The 19,919-nt window shown below is 37.5% G+C and overlaps 1 pseudogene; it reads right to left on the bottom strand.

Annotated features, from left to right (window-relative positions):
* Positions 1-1,651: 1,651 nt before the first annotated feature.
* LOC146929201 (uncharacterized) lies at positions 1,652-18,347 on the bottom strand (annotated as a pseudogene).
* Positions 18,348-19,919: the final 1,572 nt, after the last annotated feature.

Genomic DNA, 19,919 nt, shown 5'->3' with positions numbered 1-19,919 from the left:
ATATTTTACTCGTAGTGTTCGCTGCAGAAAAACATTTAATGTATTTGCCTCAATTCTCATACCTCAAACGTGTAATCGAGGTGTAATGTTGATCGACAATAATCTAGTTTATAGCATCCTTTGTGAAAGAAAAAAAAATCATTTACTGTCTACTATTTTACTGAATAAATCCTAACTCCGGGCCTTTAAAAAATTTAACAAATAATTCGAGCATACAAAATAATGCATGTTTATGGTTTAAACAAAGTAAAATAAAAGTCGAACATGGAAAAGCGTATAAGAAGGATTTGATATATATTTATGGTCTAAACCCGGAAGACCCCTGCATTGAAATCTTAATAACATCTGGCTATCATTCCTAAAATATAATAAAACACCAAAAGAATAAAACAACAGAAGAAGACAGTTTTCTCAAAAAAAAAAAAACAGAAGAAGACAGTGCAAAGAGACAATTCACTGAAGGACTCGCAATAGAAACAATGAGGCTATTTTCATAGACCACACCAAAATTAGCTAATATGATGCTACTTTACATTATCTTTTCCCAAATATGCAACGGCTAGCCACACAAAAGTAGTAAAGCCTGCAAACATACTGCCAACACAACAATTGCTTTTGACCAAGTGGGCAACAACAGTGGCTAGTGGCCCATCCAGCGAAGAAAAAAGGTAACATTGCCAACAGTACCAATGAAAAAAAGTGAAAAATACTATGCAAATCAGATTCTATAAATACACTACATAATGCAATAATACTCACACCATTCCAAAAAAAAAAAAAAAAACTACCTACTCATAAACACATAACATTACAAAATGGGTAAAGCTTTCCTAATCTGCTTCACCATATTTATAGTCATCTACATCATTGTTAGCATCATCAATATCGAAGAAATAGGAGCGGATCTAGTGACCATTATTATAATTATCATCCTCCCACTCTTAGCCATTGCATGGATCATTACCATCTGCCTTGACAGAGATCTAGATTAGGTCAGTAACCTGCATTACGTACTACTTACTATTAAATAAGATGTAGTTTCGATCGTTGTGATCGAAGATCAGCAGCCCATGCAAGGTGGGGTACTGTTGTTGTTTCTGCGGTACGTGTTATATGTAAGCATCTTCCAGAATAAAAGTCCGGGGTTCAACTGCCTGTCAAGGAAGATGATCTGAAGTAGTATGTAGTAAACTTTATATTTACCCTTTGTACTATATCTAATTTAATGTCAACTGTTACGCGTGGATTACCACTATGTGTAATTGTAATTGCTACCCTTATATGATATTATGCATCTTGTATTGCCTAATATATAATTGCACTGTTTTAATTGACCCCAAAATATCGTATATATTAGAAACCATTTAGGCAATTTAATACCGAGATAATTCCATTAAATGCATTTAGATATAGATACAACAACATAGATATTCAAGGATCACATTAATATACAGAGAATCTGGGATTATCCCTGGAACATACAGATTACATCTCGAAAAACACATTCAACCCACACCTAAACACTAATAGTAAACAATCAACAACAGAATAGACGAACAACATTATTAGTAATAAAGCATGATAAAGTAGAATGAAACACACACCAGAGAAAACTTTTGTCATCAACCTCACAGATGAAATCGAAAGCAGCCTATATCTTCTGAAAGACCTTGTGGTAGACGACATTCATCGTCGAAGGTTGGCCACAGTCATCAGTTATCAACATCTTCAACCCACGCCGAGATTTTACTCTTGACAATGCAACATACAACTGACCATGCGTAAAAACAGGTCTAGGAAGATAAAGCCCAACATTCGACAGAGTTTGTCCTTGGCTTTTATTGATTGTCATGGAAAAACACAAAATCAAAGGAAATTGGCGCCGTTGGAAGGTGATTGAAACATTGGCATCAGATGGAATTAGGTTCATTCGAGTGATATACACTAATTCTCCACTATGTGGTCCAGTAACAATTTGAGCACCAATCACATTCTTCCCCAATGATTGTATAATCAGTCTGGTGCCATTACAAAGACCAGAAGAGACATCAATGTTCCTAAGCAGCATGAATGGAACACCCAACTTTAAGCGCAATACGTGGTTGGGCAACCCTGAACACTTAATATCATTCAAAAATTCAGTTGTGACCCATCGTTTGTCAATACCAACATCCTCATCACATTTACAAAATGTATCGCAGCTCAAGTACTCCTTGCATTCCCCAGGCATCAAGTCAATTACATAGTCGTTAACTTTTTCAACCAGCTCTAGAGTTGGGGCCAATATGGCATGATCTTTGAAAAATCCCTCGTTTTGCATGTTTATCAACAAATTTGGATAAGTTGAGTCAACAATATCCCGTATACCATTGCCTGAATTTCCAACCCGAAGATCCTCAGGAATTTCAACCATTCCTTCACCGTCACTCATATCACCGACCTTACCGTCCCCTATGTCAAGAATCTACTGTGCAAACTGTCTCATCGACTCCTTCTCGGTAGGATCTGCCGGTGATTCCAACCTCATATTTTTGGTCAGCTTCAATACTTTGCAGCCACGCCACAAATGTGAAGAATTGATTGTTGCATGGACCACGTCGGCACGTCCGCCCTTTGGGACAACCGGCAGAATCTGGCGAAAATCACCACCTAAGACCAGTGTTTTTCCCCCAAACGGCATACCAAGCGAATTTTCAACGACATTGTACATGATATCTTGCATAGTTCTGCTAAAAGCCTCGATCGCTAGCCTATTAACCATCGGGGCTTCATCCCAGATAATCAAACTTGTCATGGCCAATAATTTGGCCTTCTTGCTTCCTTTCTCAATCATACAACACGACTCCTCTGTCAAAACCATAGGGATAGCAAACTGAGAATGAGTTGTCTTCCCACCCGGAAGTAATATGGATGCAATCCCGCTAGATGCAACATTCAAGACAATCTTACCCTCTGAACGAAACCGAAATGACAATGCATTTCAGAGATATGTTTTACTAGTACCGCCAAAACCATCAACAAAGAACATACGACCCAAATCCCTCTCTACGGCATCCACAATCTGATTATATGCAAATAACTGCTCGGGAGTCAATGTAGCATACAATTCATTATGCTGGGATAACATGTCACCTGTGCCATATGACAATTCATTCGCCAACAACACATTATTGAAGGCCTCAACAACAGGTGAATCTATCTGCGGCATACAATCATAATCCTCCAAGCTTTTTCCATTCCGTCTCAGGAGTGTGTCTATCTCGACCAAGCAAAGTTGTTTTAGCTCATCATCTGATATGATCATATCTGCAAGTAATCCACATCCATGAGGTTATTTAGTTTTCATCTAAACCCATTATACAATAAACTATTAAACTAATTAATTAAACAAATCTAGTTAAACAAAATTGATTTACTTAAAGCCAAACATATATACCTGGAGAATTAAGAATTCGTCGTCTATTGTATAAAATCCCCTCTGATAGTGTTTCCCACGTTTGTTCCCATACATGCAAGGGATCACTAAGAGATGAACATATCAAGTAATTCGTGAACACTTTACGGATGTAGGCTCCAGAAGCGAAAATAGACATCTCATGTATAGCATCCACAAACTCCCGATCATTGGCCAACAATCCCAGTGCACCGCAAGCCCCACGATAAGAGTCGTACACAATGCCATCAACAGTCTGTATATCTTCAAAACTGGTACAACCAACTTGAACGTTTAGTAGTAACCGCATATAGTATAGCTCACGATTGCTTTGTGGGACAAACGTCAGTCTGCCAATGGAATGACCACTTTTACGTGGATGCCACGCACGCTTGCCCGAATCATATGTGAACAACGTTGGGAAAAAAGGATATGTGAGACCACGACCAGATGGGTACTCTTTATTTGCCTCCATCCATGCAAGGAACATTGTGTTTTTACCCTTATTTCGTGCCAAGACACCACCCAGATCAGATGTATCCTTGAATAAGACCCTTTGTTGATCACATAAATGAAAAGTCAACCGTTGCACAGGGGGCCACCTATCATGAATATCGAAGGCAAAAATCCTCCATATAGACTCAGAGGGGGATAAATATCTACAATCATAGTATTGCTGAATCTCATCAATGCATTCGTCATCACCAACCTGTAAACTGGCAGTCACCCTGTCAACACCTTTGGTGATATATTTGAAGAGATACTTTATGCAATTTGACCTATTGCACAATTCAATGTTGACATGGGCCTGATACTTCATAATCAGTGTCGGGTTATACGGAACGACATTCCGATTGTCCAATACAATATCTTTCTTGGAGATAGTAACCCCCAGGTCTCGACGCCGATACACAGGATATCCACTTTCATCGAATGTAGTCCTGGGACAGAATTTCTTTGGATAAAACTTTGTACAGCGACGATCCTTGATGCATGGTGAACTAAGATTGGCAAATCCACATGGTCCATGAATCATGAAATTGGTCACTGCAACATACAATTTCGGAAATTTCCTCTCGTCGGACAACTCAGCGCAAATAACAGAATCAATTGCTTCTGGGGTCTTGAGTTTATCACGCTAGTCAAGCCATAGCAAAATATGAGCATGGGGCAAACCCCTCTTCTGAAACTCGATGGTGTACAAACCTAAGGCAAATAACACATACATATGTCAACCTCCCAACATTATCACAAAAAGGCAAGAGTGTTAACTGGTAACAAAATAAATAAATAGATAAATAAATAAAATATAATAAATAAAAACATAAACGATGAACTTACTGGCTATTACTCTCCCAAAAAACTGCCCCTTCCTGAAGTCAGCCATCATTTCCTGGAGCTTAACATGAAACACCCTGCAACATATATCTGGCCTGAATGCAGCATAATTACCAGACTTTGATAAATGACGTTGGATCTCGACCCATTTGGGATTGCATGTCACAGTAAGGAATAGGTCAGGATATCCATACTTCTTGCAAATAGCCATTGCATCCTGGCAATTATTGAACATATACCTCCTTCCACCTGTAAACGAAGACGGCAACACCACCCTTGTCCCAACAGAGGAGGCCTCAAAATCACCTCTGCCAACAGCCTCCTCCACACCCGTTAAAAACCCAGAACGGATTGAATCCTGATTATTTCTAACATAAGATAGCCGCTGAGACTCAATCATTGAATACAAATCCACGACAAATTGCTGAAAAAGTCTTCTGCCCTGCAGAAGAATAGAATCTTCAGTCGTCCTCTCCTGTATTTGAAATGCGACGAACTCACGCAAACTAACGCGCACACGCTTCTTTACCGATCCTGTTTGAGTCATCCTGTTCAACTTAATATGCTCTTCATACTGATCCTCCCCATATGGAAACAATAACGGATATTGCAACGGATTATACTTGGAATGAGTCTCATGGATACGGTGAAGACAACCATCCTTTTCTCGAACAACGATATCACGACCATCTTCGGAACTGTCAAAGTCACCCACAATCAATGCCGCAACCTCCCCAATCTCAGGGACATTATAAGTCCGAGAATCATGCGATCTATGGCGAAACAACCGCAACCGAACCGGTACATCTTCGTTCGATCGTTTAAAGTCACGTACCATTCGGAAGCTCTTCACCAACACATTATGCTGGTCCATTACATTCAAAATATCAGCCACCAGTGATGAATCAAGACCACATCCATCTGATTGCTCACTAAAAATTACAATAGAGAAATAATAGTAGTGTCCGTAATAAGTGGCGTAAAACAACAAACCAGACACAATTATTTAATACAATACCTGAAATGCGAAAGCCTATTCGATAATTCATTTTCAGTATCATATATATATAGTTGACAGAACTTAGGTCGATGCCCCTCTTGTGGAAGCAAACTCCCAATGCGATGATAATTTTGCCCCGAAATAGCAAACTGAGGTGGACCACGTCCATCATTCCCCCTAGATTCGACATGAACACCCATGGAAGTAAAGGAGAACATATTGTTATAGGATCGAATATTAGATATAAATGCCGAACTTGGAGGATCAACCCTATTAAATAAATTCTGAAGCAACCGAGGGGGCTCTATCAGTAAAGGAATAGATATTTTTCCCTTCATACAACATATCGAAACCTTCGGCAGTAGTGCCTTCTGGAACTTCTCAGTACGTTCCCCATACCAGACTAAAGCACCACAATCCTGATAAACCGTAGTCATGTCACCAATATCCAGGTATTCTGCAGCAAAAATGATTCAAAAAAACCAATACATCACTAAAAATCTCAATATGGTTAATAAATATCTACTCCTCACAATCCTAATTACCTTGATTCTCACTCAATAGGAGCAATTCGGCCATGGGTTCGTATACGTCGACAATTTCAGTTCCATTGTGATCTTCAGGAGGCAATGTCGCATTACATACAGTAATCAAGGAATAATAACATGATGTCAAATTATCAATGAATCCAACACAACGATAATTTACGAAATAAACCACACAATCTAACCTAACGATGCATTCTGTGTAGACTGTCTATTAAGGTCAAGTGTAAAACCAATACGCTGTCCTTGGCTCACATCTGCATACGAAAACCACACAAAACTCAGAGACAAATAAATAAATATAAATAAACTCTACACAGCATACAACACAAACAAATAGGTGCACTAAACTCACGGCTTTGTCCAGACGAACGGTGCGACTGTGATCGTCTCCTGGTCACATTTAATTTTTGCCTTCTCTCGAGCCTCCGCTGTCTATATGTTTTAGCCCGATCGGGACCATAACCACCCGCCATTAACGCAACTGAACAAAAATCACAATGAATATATGGAGGTATGAGCTACATAAAAGCAAAGTCTCAATCAATTTATCCATCACAGTACGCATACAACGACCGAAAGAACCACTAAATGCATCACGTACCTTCAACTACAACCTGTTGTGCCGCAAGGAAAAAACACATGCGTGAACTTGAACATATCAGTGGCAGGCATGCAATCTTCTCAATTTATAGCTAACGATCCCAGAGTAGTCAACATCAGCAATGCCAAGTTGGCGAATTAAATTACAAAAAGGCACCAATAGCCGTCGTTTACCGGGGAAGTCTAAATCAATACAAACCAATGTCTAATTCAATCACACTTTATCTCTGAAACCATTTAAAAAAACACACCTGCTAGCGAAGCATAGGTCAGTCAACAAAATATATGCAAATGGGGGCCACAATGGAATTGTTACAAACACCAACCACAGGTACTAACACACGAAAGCCTCAGATAATGAAAAACCATAAAAAAACAAAAAACATGTAACTCATGTATAAAGGATAAATATAAAGTAAGATAGGTATACATGTATACGCATGCATATCTCAGGCGATCTACAACACATTTAAAGTATATATATAATATATAATATAGTTAAAGTAGAGGAATTGTCACAAACACCAGCCATAGGTACTAACACATGAAAGCCTCAGATAATGAAGGACCATAAAAAAACAAAAAAACATGTAACCCATGAAGAAAGGGGATAAAAGATAAATATAGAGTAAGAAAGGTATACATGTATACACATGCACATCTCAATCGATGTACGACACAATAAAAGTATTTAAAGTTTATATATAGTTAATATAATATAATTAAAGTAGAACCATAAAGCACACATAGGAAGCAACTATTGACATGCCAATAGCCTCATATATGTCTTCTTAATAGACAATTAGGCCAAAGCTGAGTGATTGTGACACAACATAATAAAATATTGTATGTAATCCAACATATTGGATGACAGTGACTAATCACAGGCAGCTTGAAATAAACATAATCAAACAACAATGGCACACAGTTTATACGGAAGGATGGATGATCAAATAGGAGAATTAAGAAAATGTGAGATTGATAACCATGTATCATTGTAAACAAAATTATTAAACGTTGTCGAAGGCGACTTACACATATAATTACACGCGATAGATCTACATCGAACGGACTGACACCACGAATATGGTTGTCGAATTTTGAGGGACTCATCGATATATTGGATTCATAACATACAGTACATAACTACCAGAACCAAAGAAGCTAATCCATCCATCGCACATAGATTCTCCGCACCAATCAAACTACGTGCACAAGATGCGCAAGCAACAACTCATTTACACTGCAGACACTACAATCATCGCGGCAAGAGCAAGGAACGATCATCCCACTCCCACCACATGTTCGCCACAAGGTGAAATCTAATTCATGTATATCACAACAAAGCATAATTAGACATACCTTGTTACATTAACATTGATCATGCTCTGTGTCCTTTTACATCGATAAAATGCAGGCTCTTAATCGCATTTCCATTTTATTTTAGTGAAAAAAGAAGAACTGGTTTCTATAAACTTATACAAATATATTAATACACTGTACCTGTAATATAAAATTACTTAAGTCTCAGAGTCATTTTTTCTATACACAACTAAGTTCTTAGAAATTCAAACCTCAAGCACAAATATCTATTATTTTTTGAAGAAACACAAAGTAATACTCTAATTAATATTAAGTATTAATATTGAGTAATATATATACACTATATTGAAGCTAATTATTTACCAATTAGGTAGGCTTGTTTGATCGAGATTATCATCTAATGACATAAAAACTTCATCTAGCCATGACACATCTATTCCATTATCATCAATATCCTCATTGCTATAACAACAGTTTGCACCCTGTTGTGACATCTTTTCTTCTTCATAAATTTCCATTGAAACCAAGCCAAGACCAACAACGCCTCCGCCTACTTTGACATAGCCATCACCACAATCCACACTACCCCAAATTCTACGAATGGATGCATTGCATCAGGACCATTAACTCAGATACACACCAGGCAACCGAAACCTGACTGCGTAACATATACATTTTTGCTGGAATAGACAAAGCCAAAATCCAATCACCTTGAAAATCCTAATCTACCTACGGCAGACAACAATCATAGAACCAGCTTACAATCTCTCCATAGAACGTGATGCAGTCAAACAAATGAGTGCGAACGAAATATATCACATTACAATCCTAAAAATCAGCATATATTCGGGAAATAACACACCAGCACAACATACATTATTCATTCCAACAATATAACATGGTAACACAAATGTTACAATTGGAGCTGACAGTCTCCCACACATTGACCAAGCCACATTACAACCCATAATTTGCTGCAGACATAACAACCAACAACACATCAACTATTATTTATGGCCCATAACACATGCATACAGTGGTCATGGTTACCATCATTTTAAAACGTAAACATAAAAACAGATAAAACAGTACAACGTACACCACACCAACAATCCATAGCAGCAGAATACAGACACTAAGAACACCTACGACCAAGCTAACAGCCACATATATCACACAATTAGTTCAGCAGCAACATCCAATGCAAGAGTGGGAGTCTGAACGGGAGGCACACCAACACCCCCCCCCCCTTCTGCCACAGGTTCAACGGAAGTGGTTGGCACATCCATTCCATCATCCTCAGAAGCACTTCCTGATCCCAAGTTAACAGCAGTCTTGCCCTTCTCAAGAGCAGTGGCATCCAGTTGGTGGCAGTCATCGCGCATTTGAAGAGAAGGTTCACCCTCGTCAAATGCAGGTTTAAACACCAACTGAAACGTATAACACAGATTAAAAGCAGCTCAATAAATCCAATATACATAAACAACACAAACACATATAAACCAATTGAGATAATATTACACCTTATCAACACCCATTCCACCATCCTCACAAGCACTCCCTGATCCAAAGTCAACGACATTCTTGCCCTTTTCAAGAGCAGGGGCATCCAGCTTCTAGGAGTCATTGCGCACTTGATGAGCAGGTTCCCCAACATCAAATGCAGGTTTAAACACGCACTGAAACATGCAAGAAAGTTTGAAAGCAACTCGATAAATCTATATTAATTATTAATTAGACAACACAAACACAATTAACACAATTGAGATAATATCATACCTTAGTCGGAGTGTAATTTTTCCCGTAAGCATGAAAGAGTTCTACAACCTCATCATTATCACCCAAACGCACAACTTCAAAAGCGTCCTGGTTCATATTGATTGAATCAGGAACCTTTTTAACGATAAACAGAACCTTGTTTTCCATGAGCATTTGCAACCCTGCCTGGCTCAAGGCGAATCTAAGACCCTACAAATCGAAGAAAATATACACTAAAACCAGCACACAAGCAAATTGAATTAAAAAGTTCATTAATCATGCATCACACATACCTCTTGCTTATATTTCATGGCAAGGATACCCTGAAGCAAGTAATCAAACATCTCAAAGTTTGCAATCCCGCTCTCGTCGTCGACAACCACCCTCAGCCTACAACTATGAACGTTTTTAATGCCAATATGTATGCAGCCATCAGGCTTCAAGTTACATGAAAACCAAAGAAACCAAATAATCACTTACTTGGTGGTGACTTTGAAAGATGTCCGATGGCAATGAACACAACGATATTGTCCAGCCAATGCCTTCATCAACCTACCACAATCATATATAGGAAACCACCATTTATCAGAGTGAAGACAGCCAACAATCTTAGCACAAACCACGAACAAACCATTCTCCACCGTCTCTAAAAGCTCAGACACAGTTTTGCTTGGAACAATGCCATTAAACTCATTCTGATCCGGAATGAACACACTCGGAGACCTAACATTATCAAGATGTCGAAGTCATCCGGATGAAATCAACCCGCACAAATTAAAACAACTTATCCACAACATAGTAAAAAAAACACCGCACACTTTCCACACCATCCTAAAGATGTAAAGCGCAAAGCGAAACAGTGCAACATACCTTTCTTTGAAAAGCAAAACCTCAGCCACAGGGGGGTCAATCAAGACCCTTGTGATCTTCTCAACAGAACCAACAACAATGCACCCTAGGACGAAAAAATCAACCGACGTCAACCGCAAAAACAATCAGAACAAAGCAATGAAATAAATATCTGGACAAAGACGAAGGTAACAACCTTTGTCACTGCGCACCGACCCAAACTGAATGACAACCACAGGTAACCCTTCATATGAATCATCCAGCAACCGCTTGAACAAATCAACGTATCGACCCTTCAATGAACACTCAAGTCTCCCCCTAACAATGTCAACAACACAACTACACCATAAAAAAAATATTCCCACACAACTCTACAATGAATAAGTACCAAATCATGTACAGAAATCGCCACCTGTGATCAGTCAACTCAAACTTTACAACAGTAACCATGCAATCAATTGATTCATCCAGAACACACTTATAGTGCAATCCAGTCAAGAGCCCCATAACATCTACACATCAATACTCAATGCATGTAAAAGGTGACAAACAAAAAACGTAAAAAACTAATCTACAGAAATAAAGGGCCAAACTCACCAATTAAGTAGTTGTACTTGCAAGCATGCTTCTTGACCTATCTCGAGTTAAGCAAAGTGAAACCATACCTATGGATCAAATAGTTTTCACCAAGTGTAACTCGCATAGCCCGCATAAAGGTTATCTTCGTCCGATTATAGGTTGCCAAGGAAGCACCAACACTGTTGCAAACCTAAAAATAAGTAAGAACAACAGCACGGTTCTCCTGGAGGACATGGCGAAAACGCTCAACACAATGAACAGGTACGGTGGCCTGAACCTTGTCGCCCTGCAAGAAGATGCATGCAACATACACTTAGACCATGACATAACCGACAGAGCACAAAAACTTATTAAACATTATTAAAGATCACACTTACATTACGATCAAGAAGGATCAACTCATTGGAGATTGTTTTACCGGGAATTAAACTGCTCTCCTCGGTCCAGACACGAACAATCCTCACACTCACCTTCCAGTCAATCCGTCCAGGTGCAAGGGATAGCAAACTGGTCACAGGCAGAGACATCTTTCAGTGGATATGTGGTTAACCTCAAGTTTCTTCTCAACGGGGCAAATGGACGATAGCTCTTGTATGCTCATGCGAATGAAACATGCAAAGTAGCATGTAACGTATATATATATATATATATATAGGGGGCATATCAAGTGAGAATGATATTTGTAGGTGAGAATGGTAGGAATAAATTGTAGCCATCAGATTAAAATGGAAAGGCTGAGATTAAAAGATGGGTTAAGTGGAATGTTGTACCCAATCTCCAAACTACCTTCACGTGTTCTCTTCTCCCCTCAAATTCTTCCCCATAACCACTCATCTTCTTCCTCTAATCACAACACAATTCCATTCCTTTCTCTATTCAACACAGCCCCAAAACTCGAATTACAACACAAATTTGTTTTCTCAATTATTATGTTTTTTTGGAAAGGAACAAATTAATAAATCTGGAAATTTCTTGTTTAATTTTGTATTCTGAGTTCTGACCTTATCTTGTGCCATTCTGCTTACAATCACATTAATGGATCTGTTCTTTTTTGTTTCAATTTCAATCAATTTCAACCCAATACATAGAGATATGTGACACAGAGATGAGAGAAGAAGAAGAAGTGTTAAGAAAGAAGAATAGTGACGGCGGCAGAGGGAAAGAATAGACGGCGGAACTGGTGGAGGAGGGGAAAGCGGCGACGACATCCTCCTTGGTGGTGGAAGGTGAGTCGTCGGAATTGGTGGTGGAAGGTGAGGGGAAGAAGAGTCACACACATGAAGAGAGAATAAGAGGCAGGAAGAGAACGCGTGAATGATAATTTGGGGATTGGGTACAGCATTCCACTTAACCCATCTTTTAATCTCAGCCTTTCCATTTTAATCTGATGGCTACAATTTATTCCTACCATTCTCACCAACAAATATCATTCTCACTTGATATGCCCCCTATATATATATATATATATATATATATAGAAACAGAAAAATACAAACTGAGGATTGTGTTAGTGTGAGGCACGGAACCACGTAACAAAGTGATAAAACTTAACATTTTAATGAATAAACTCAAATAAACTACAACAAATAAACTACATAAATAAACTATAATAAACTACATGGCCTATATAAACTATAAATTTTGCAAACGATAAAATAAAAGGAAGTATCAACATGAAGGATTAATAACAACCTTGATCAGAAAACATGTAACAAATAGTAATGATAGTTTTTCAATGTAGCGAAATTACAAAAAAGGTCTTGGTTGACCATATTTGTATTTGTAACAATCCGCGACGCTTCAAATATTCTTTAATAATATCAAAAACTCTTCTCACATATGGTCTAGAATGACGATAAGTAAGCACGTTCAATAATCTAAACAACTATAAGTAAGTCTCTCGAAGGACCAACAAAACAGCACAGCTAACATGTTACTATCAACTTTTATTTTACCCAGAAAAAAGGCATAAAAATGTACTAACTCCGAACATTGGTATACCAAAAAACTATTGTGACTACTCGACACTAAAGAGAGACTAAATTGCCTATTTACATCAAATAAAATGTAGATACAATATAACTAAATGAAACTAAAAAAATTTAACAAATTTAAACGAATAAGTAATAAATCAAATCAAATAAATAAAACAAATAAAATATAAACAATGTTGCCAATTTGAACTCAACCTGTGGGCCACACACAATCCCACTATCATGATATTATAGCTATAAAATAACGCAATCCCATTATCATACACCCACACATGCGCTGCATGTTCATGTAAGGCTGATCCCCATACATGATATAACAATCTGCATGCTTGCAAATGACGCAAAGTAGGACCAGATTGAAATATCAAGACAAATCAAACCACCAATCCATGCAACATGATCAACATGCAATGCAAAATACTTAAATTCAACAATATCCACTGCATGATTCTGAATGATACCCACCAGCCTACACGTGGCCAAGCCCCATCAACCATACTTTGATTAGCAACTTTTCTAAAAGTAGTTAAAAAGGGTATGTACAATAAGAGTGCCTAAAGATGATGAATGACTTTAAATAAATGTATTGCGCCAAACAAAACGAAGCACTGTAAATCACCTCTTAAAAAATCATTGCTGTTCACATACTCTTCATTAAGGTTCACTTTGAACATAATCAATTTTAAACCAAATGAAATTTAATTCGAAGAAAGTCTAATATGATCGCAAACACCCTTAACAATGGCTAAGGGGCACATATTTAAAGAGATAAGTAAACAATGACGTGACTAATCTACTCTTCCTATAATTCTTTTCATTATGCATGTGTGTCTAAATATTTTTTATATGGTTTGCAATTAGTTGAAAATTGCTCTTTAAACTGGTGTACTTTCAAGGAAAAAATTAGACCTCTTTTTTTAAAAAAAGGAAATTAAAAGGGACAATATAAATTCACTGCAATCATGCAACCATTGTTCTGTTAGCAAACCTTAGCAGGACAACAATGAATCAGCATTCTATAAGAAAACCAGTACCCCAACAAATTGGAATCAACATTTAATATTAATGTTAAATAGTGATAGTACAACAATGAACATTTGCCTTTGAACACAACCGTATGCATGGAGATATTCTGCAATTATTATTCAAACTGGCCACGAGCAGACAAACTAAGCATGAACATAAAACACAACCAAAGCACACAAACATCATCAGCAATACGTGCCATATCCCTATCACAAACTAATCCTCAACAACTCGCATTGCCTTAGATAAATGAGGAGCATCAACGTCTTCATAGCCAAGATATACCACATCACGACTCCTCTCGACGCCGCTAACCTTGGCCCCATGTAGACTAACCACACATTCGCCACTCACCCTTGATGGTTTGGCACCACATATATCAGGTGGAGAACCTGTGCACCCACCGACATCAGCAACCTGAACCTGGCTGTCAGCAGACCCACCAGTCCGAGAACCACCATATGCGGGGTGGTTAGGATCATTGAAAATCCCCATCAGCGAAGGGTGGTTCATAACCCCAATGACCTCGTATTCCATAGCCTTATTGGCATCATCCTTCTTCCTTTTCATAACCTTGAACAAAAGCGGATCACCAAACATATCGTCAACTTCGTTAGGATACAAAGTAGACCCCTCCTCCTGAAAAAGAACAAATAGAAAACATGTAAGATACATAAGATATAGTACCATCATATAACAACAAATCCAAATAATTGCAAACCACTTCAACGTAACACATCCCAGACCATTGTAAGGAGCAGCTTGCAAGTCTCAGAGACAGCCTTTCTAACAACATCATCCAAAAGGACAAACACAACTTCAGACACAAGATCACCCACACTAACCTCAAGTCGAAACCTACAACACAACGGATCAGATTATAACATTAAATACAGATAAACAAATCATCTGATCAGACACGCATACAATGTCAATCACAAACCTAGGGGATCCTTTTGATTCATCCTGTGGAAACCACATGTCCACCCCCCCCCCCCCCCCCCCCACAACACCTAAGTAGCAACCGATAACAACATGAACACCCTAACCTCGTTATGCCATTCTTCCCCACAAATTCGAACAATTCCCCCATTGCATGAATTATGGAAGCAAAAGTAACCACCAAAATCTCCAAGCATGCACACTGGCAAAAGACCAGCCAACCACGTACATATATATATATATATATGCAAAGCTAGTATAGGACAATGGAGGGAAAGCATGGCATTCAAAAAGATTCAAATCACATCCAAAAATAAAATAAACAAAACTCTTGAGTAGACCCCACATGCATGCATAAGTAAGCAATAAGCAGTCCAACTCAATCGCTGAACCTTGAAAATTACCTCACTCAATCATATATTTTGTTCACTAATCAGTAAATTATTAATATTATTAATAATAATTAACTGTTAATTACTTTTAATTCATAGCACAAAACACATGAGTATATATTGTCCAGGAGTGCCTTTAACATATATCATAGCACAATACCAACATGTATGGACACCACTATAGAAATCTATCAAAGAAGTAAGCAAAAAAAAACCAAGGGGTCCAATACAAACCAACATCAATCTGCGAATCGATAATAACTGGCGTGTTGGGGACATTGAGTTATATCTCGCATTCATTCACCAAATCTCAGCAATCTCAGTAAGATATACAAAGTGCTTAGTTAGGTGTATCAACTTGATCACATTGTGATGTAACATCGTGTAATAGACGGCAAAATCAAACGTTACAGACACGAGCAATAACATTGGCCAAAGTTCACAAAACCCGAAACTTTTACAGTACAATCTTACACTGAGACATATCGATAGCACGCCTTCTTGAGTACATGAATTAACAATCTATCTATTTAATGTAAACAACGTTCATGGTCGTGAAAAAACTAACGTCATCTCACCGATGATTTATGAATAAGATACATTATGTATTAACTTTAGACAATAAAAAATTAGTATCGTTCTCTAATAAACAGCTCATTCCGTGCGAAGAAAATTCGATTGTATTCCATTGAAAACTTTGACGAATAAGATCTAAACATATTTATAATTACTACCATAATTATAATTATGGGCAATTAAATAAAAATATCTATATTCAAAAAACAACCAGTTGAATATAAATTTAGAATTTTTAATATATGAGCACATTCAACCATATTGTCTGTACAATAAATTAGATTAAATAAATAAAATTTTAACAACCAAAATATTACACCAACATGTACGTGGTTGGTAAGCATGAAAAATGATAATTTATGTGCAAATATTTCGGCCTCAAATGGACCATGCATACCAAAGGTAATTGTCAAGTCCACTTAACTTGTGAAAATACCAAATGATGAAGGTCAAACACTGACGTTACACAGACAGAGATGACCCCTCACACCAGCTCCAAAAAAAATAGTCTAAATCAGAACTAAAAAATAAAAAGAAACAACAGACAAGCAGGATGTATGTGAGTGGCAGGACTGCTTAACTTGGAAACTTGCACCACCACAACTATCTGTATATATATAAAAAAGGCAACAAATATCATTTAATGCAATGCACGTAGGGTCATGACACAAAGGAAAGGACCTTTACACAATCCCACCACATGCATGGTCAACAAAAGAAGAAAGCCTTCCCATATTGTGATTCGTTTTTGTCCATTTGTGGCAGGAAAAGACAACCACCAAACACGCATGACACTTCCTTGCACATTGCAGTGATATAGATCACACTGGCAGTTAATCACACACCAAAAACAAAATACCCCTTTACTACAAATTAATTCAGGGTACATATATCATTATTATTGAAGGTAGTTACAATACATAAAGTTCACTTAAGTCCAACTCGGATACATTTGATACCATGCTCTAACACACATTTCACGAAACAATACAACTGCAATCAGTAATAAACTCGACCCAATTAAATGCAGAACTATATATCTCACAAATACAATGATACAGCTTAACAACCACAACAGGAAGTAACTGAACCCACCAGGTCAAACCAACACATAAACATGGGTACTCTAACTTACTCTAATCTTAGAGATCCTACCTAATGAAGGGTGGATCTATAAACATGGTCCAGTTCACCTCAAACTTAATAATTAACACTTAAAACACCAAAATATATAGCCTACACAGACACAGGCATCCCAAGCACAACTTCATGAGCAAAATAGATTATGCACCAAATACGAAATCATTCATCATCTGCAGCACTGCCATATATCAACCGAATAAGTGGTTCCATACCATCATCAACTGCAAGAGGTTCCCTATACCTTTTCTTAAGCCAACGTCTAACCTCCTCATCGACAACTTCTCTATCAGCGTTGCCGTATACTCCTTCATTGCCATCTAACCACATATCGATCAAACAGGGATCAACAAAAATATCTTCAACATCATAGGCCATGCCCGAGTCAAGACCCTCCCTCATGCGTTTGTTCACTTTGAAAAGAAAGATCTCCCCAACCAAATCATCCAACTCATAAGGATACATTGAAGCCCCAACATTCTAGCAAAAAAAATTCCACACCTCATGTTAGCAACCACAACATTAAAGAAAAAAATAAAAAAAAATAAAGAAATCCACATGTACACAATCTGCATTCACACATCCTACCATGGGCATCAAGACATCACAGGTATCCATTGCGACCATTGCGGCCACACCATCACGAAGATTGAAGGTAGCCTGTTTCTCGTTGTTACCAACTATTATATTCAGCCTAAACTTGGGATTATAGATAGAATCATTCTTAAGAAACCACATATCAACACCCTCTTCAACTCCAATGTAGCAGGCAAGGGCAATGGACAATCCTTCCTCAACCGATGAACAGAAATCATTAAACTTTGTTATTGACTGGTCCCCAACAAAATCATCAAGTCTTCCCATCCTCAAATCATGAAACAGAAGAAAGAAAACCAGAGCAAAACACCAAACAAACTTGGGAAGTGATCTGCCACTCATGAATATGATATGAGGGCTATGTGACATATATATATATATATATATATATATATATATATATATATATATATATATATAAAGGGAATAGCCTGGTGTGGAGGGAAAGTGGTCCATTTAAAAAGCAGAACATTTAAAAATATTATTTCGATCAAACAAAAAACAAACAGCATAGGAGGTAACTCTGACAACCAACAGCCTCAGACAAACAATGTGTGAGCTATAACATCAGATGGTAAACACATAGATATATTAAAAGATTCCAGTAATTCACAAAGGGACAGACACAAGCAATTATATTAAACATGCTAATCTATCTACAAATTTACAAATCTACAACTCATCACCAATCAATAACAAAGAATTTTAAACACCACAAAACTGTATAACAAACATGATGTTGTTCTTAGTTAATAAACTGTTCCATAATGATATTAAATTAAGTGTACCTCTCCAATTTCACACCAACACACAACAATTCACCATCCAAGCAAAACACGACCAACTGCCATCGAAGAACTAACCATCTTTGCACGTAGTCGCCATAGGCCATAACCCACGATCGAGAACAGAAAATCTATGCAGATTAAGTAACCCAATTCAGCATTCCCCCTTTCTGCCATTTGATTGAAGCGCCCCTAAGATACATAGAAGGAAAGCAAACATACATTGAAGTTAAAATTAGTTAACCACGCACGTGGAATATGCCAAAAGTGTGAGAAAGTAATGAATCTACATAGTGGAAGCATCAAAAGTCCAATGACCCTTTAGAAATAACAGGAGCATACAAACAAATTAGAGGAACTTTCAATTTTACCCAAACCACACTCGTGTAAGAGGAATGGTGGATTCTGGCATCACACACTCTACAATTAGCAAGTCACTTGTTAAATTTCATGAGAAAAGAAAGGAGATATTAATCTTCATTATAGAAAGCCACGCACCGTACAATAAATAAACTCTCTAACACAAAGATGAAAGAAAATAAAATAGTTTCAAGCAGAAAAACAACACTGTTATAGTTTTAAAGAAAAATCTAAAGAACCTAATTGGGATGTAGTTTCTCTAATAAACACACATTCTCATACTAAACCCAACGCCCCACTACCATCAATATGATTCTTTTATGTATAATACAACTGCAAGGCAAACAGAAAAATATGGATCTAGATGTAGTAGTCAAATTGCTACATATATGTTTCAAGTTTCTCTATGACATCTGGTAAAAGTATTGAACCAAACACAATATTTTACCTTTTGGGCATTTTATCATGCAGCTACAATACATTTCATCCTCATCAATAATTATAGGCCCCCTACACTACTCAACCCCAAAATCAAGAGGTATTATAACACAAAATGATACTGGAACAGGAAACCGAAGTCTTAACAATTTGACACGCAAAATTGCAAGAACACAACAATTTCCAGCACATGAAAGGAGTTCATAATCTCAGGCATCATGCACGAAAGCTATTATTATGT

Source organism: Medicago sativa, chromosome 4 (genome assembly GCF_051527215.1).
Source record: "Medicago sativa cultivar Bolivia chromosome 4, Bolivia_mono, whole genome shotgun sequence".
Classification (NCBI taxonomy): Eukaryota; Viridiplantae; Streptophyta; class Magnoliopsida; order Fabales; family Fabaceae; genus Medicago; species Medicago sativa.
The sequence above is the reverse complement of the archived record's forward strand: the minus strand, read 5'-3'. Positions and strand labels throughout refer to the sequence as shown.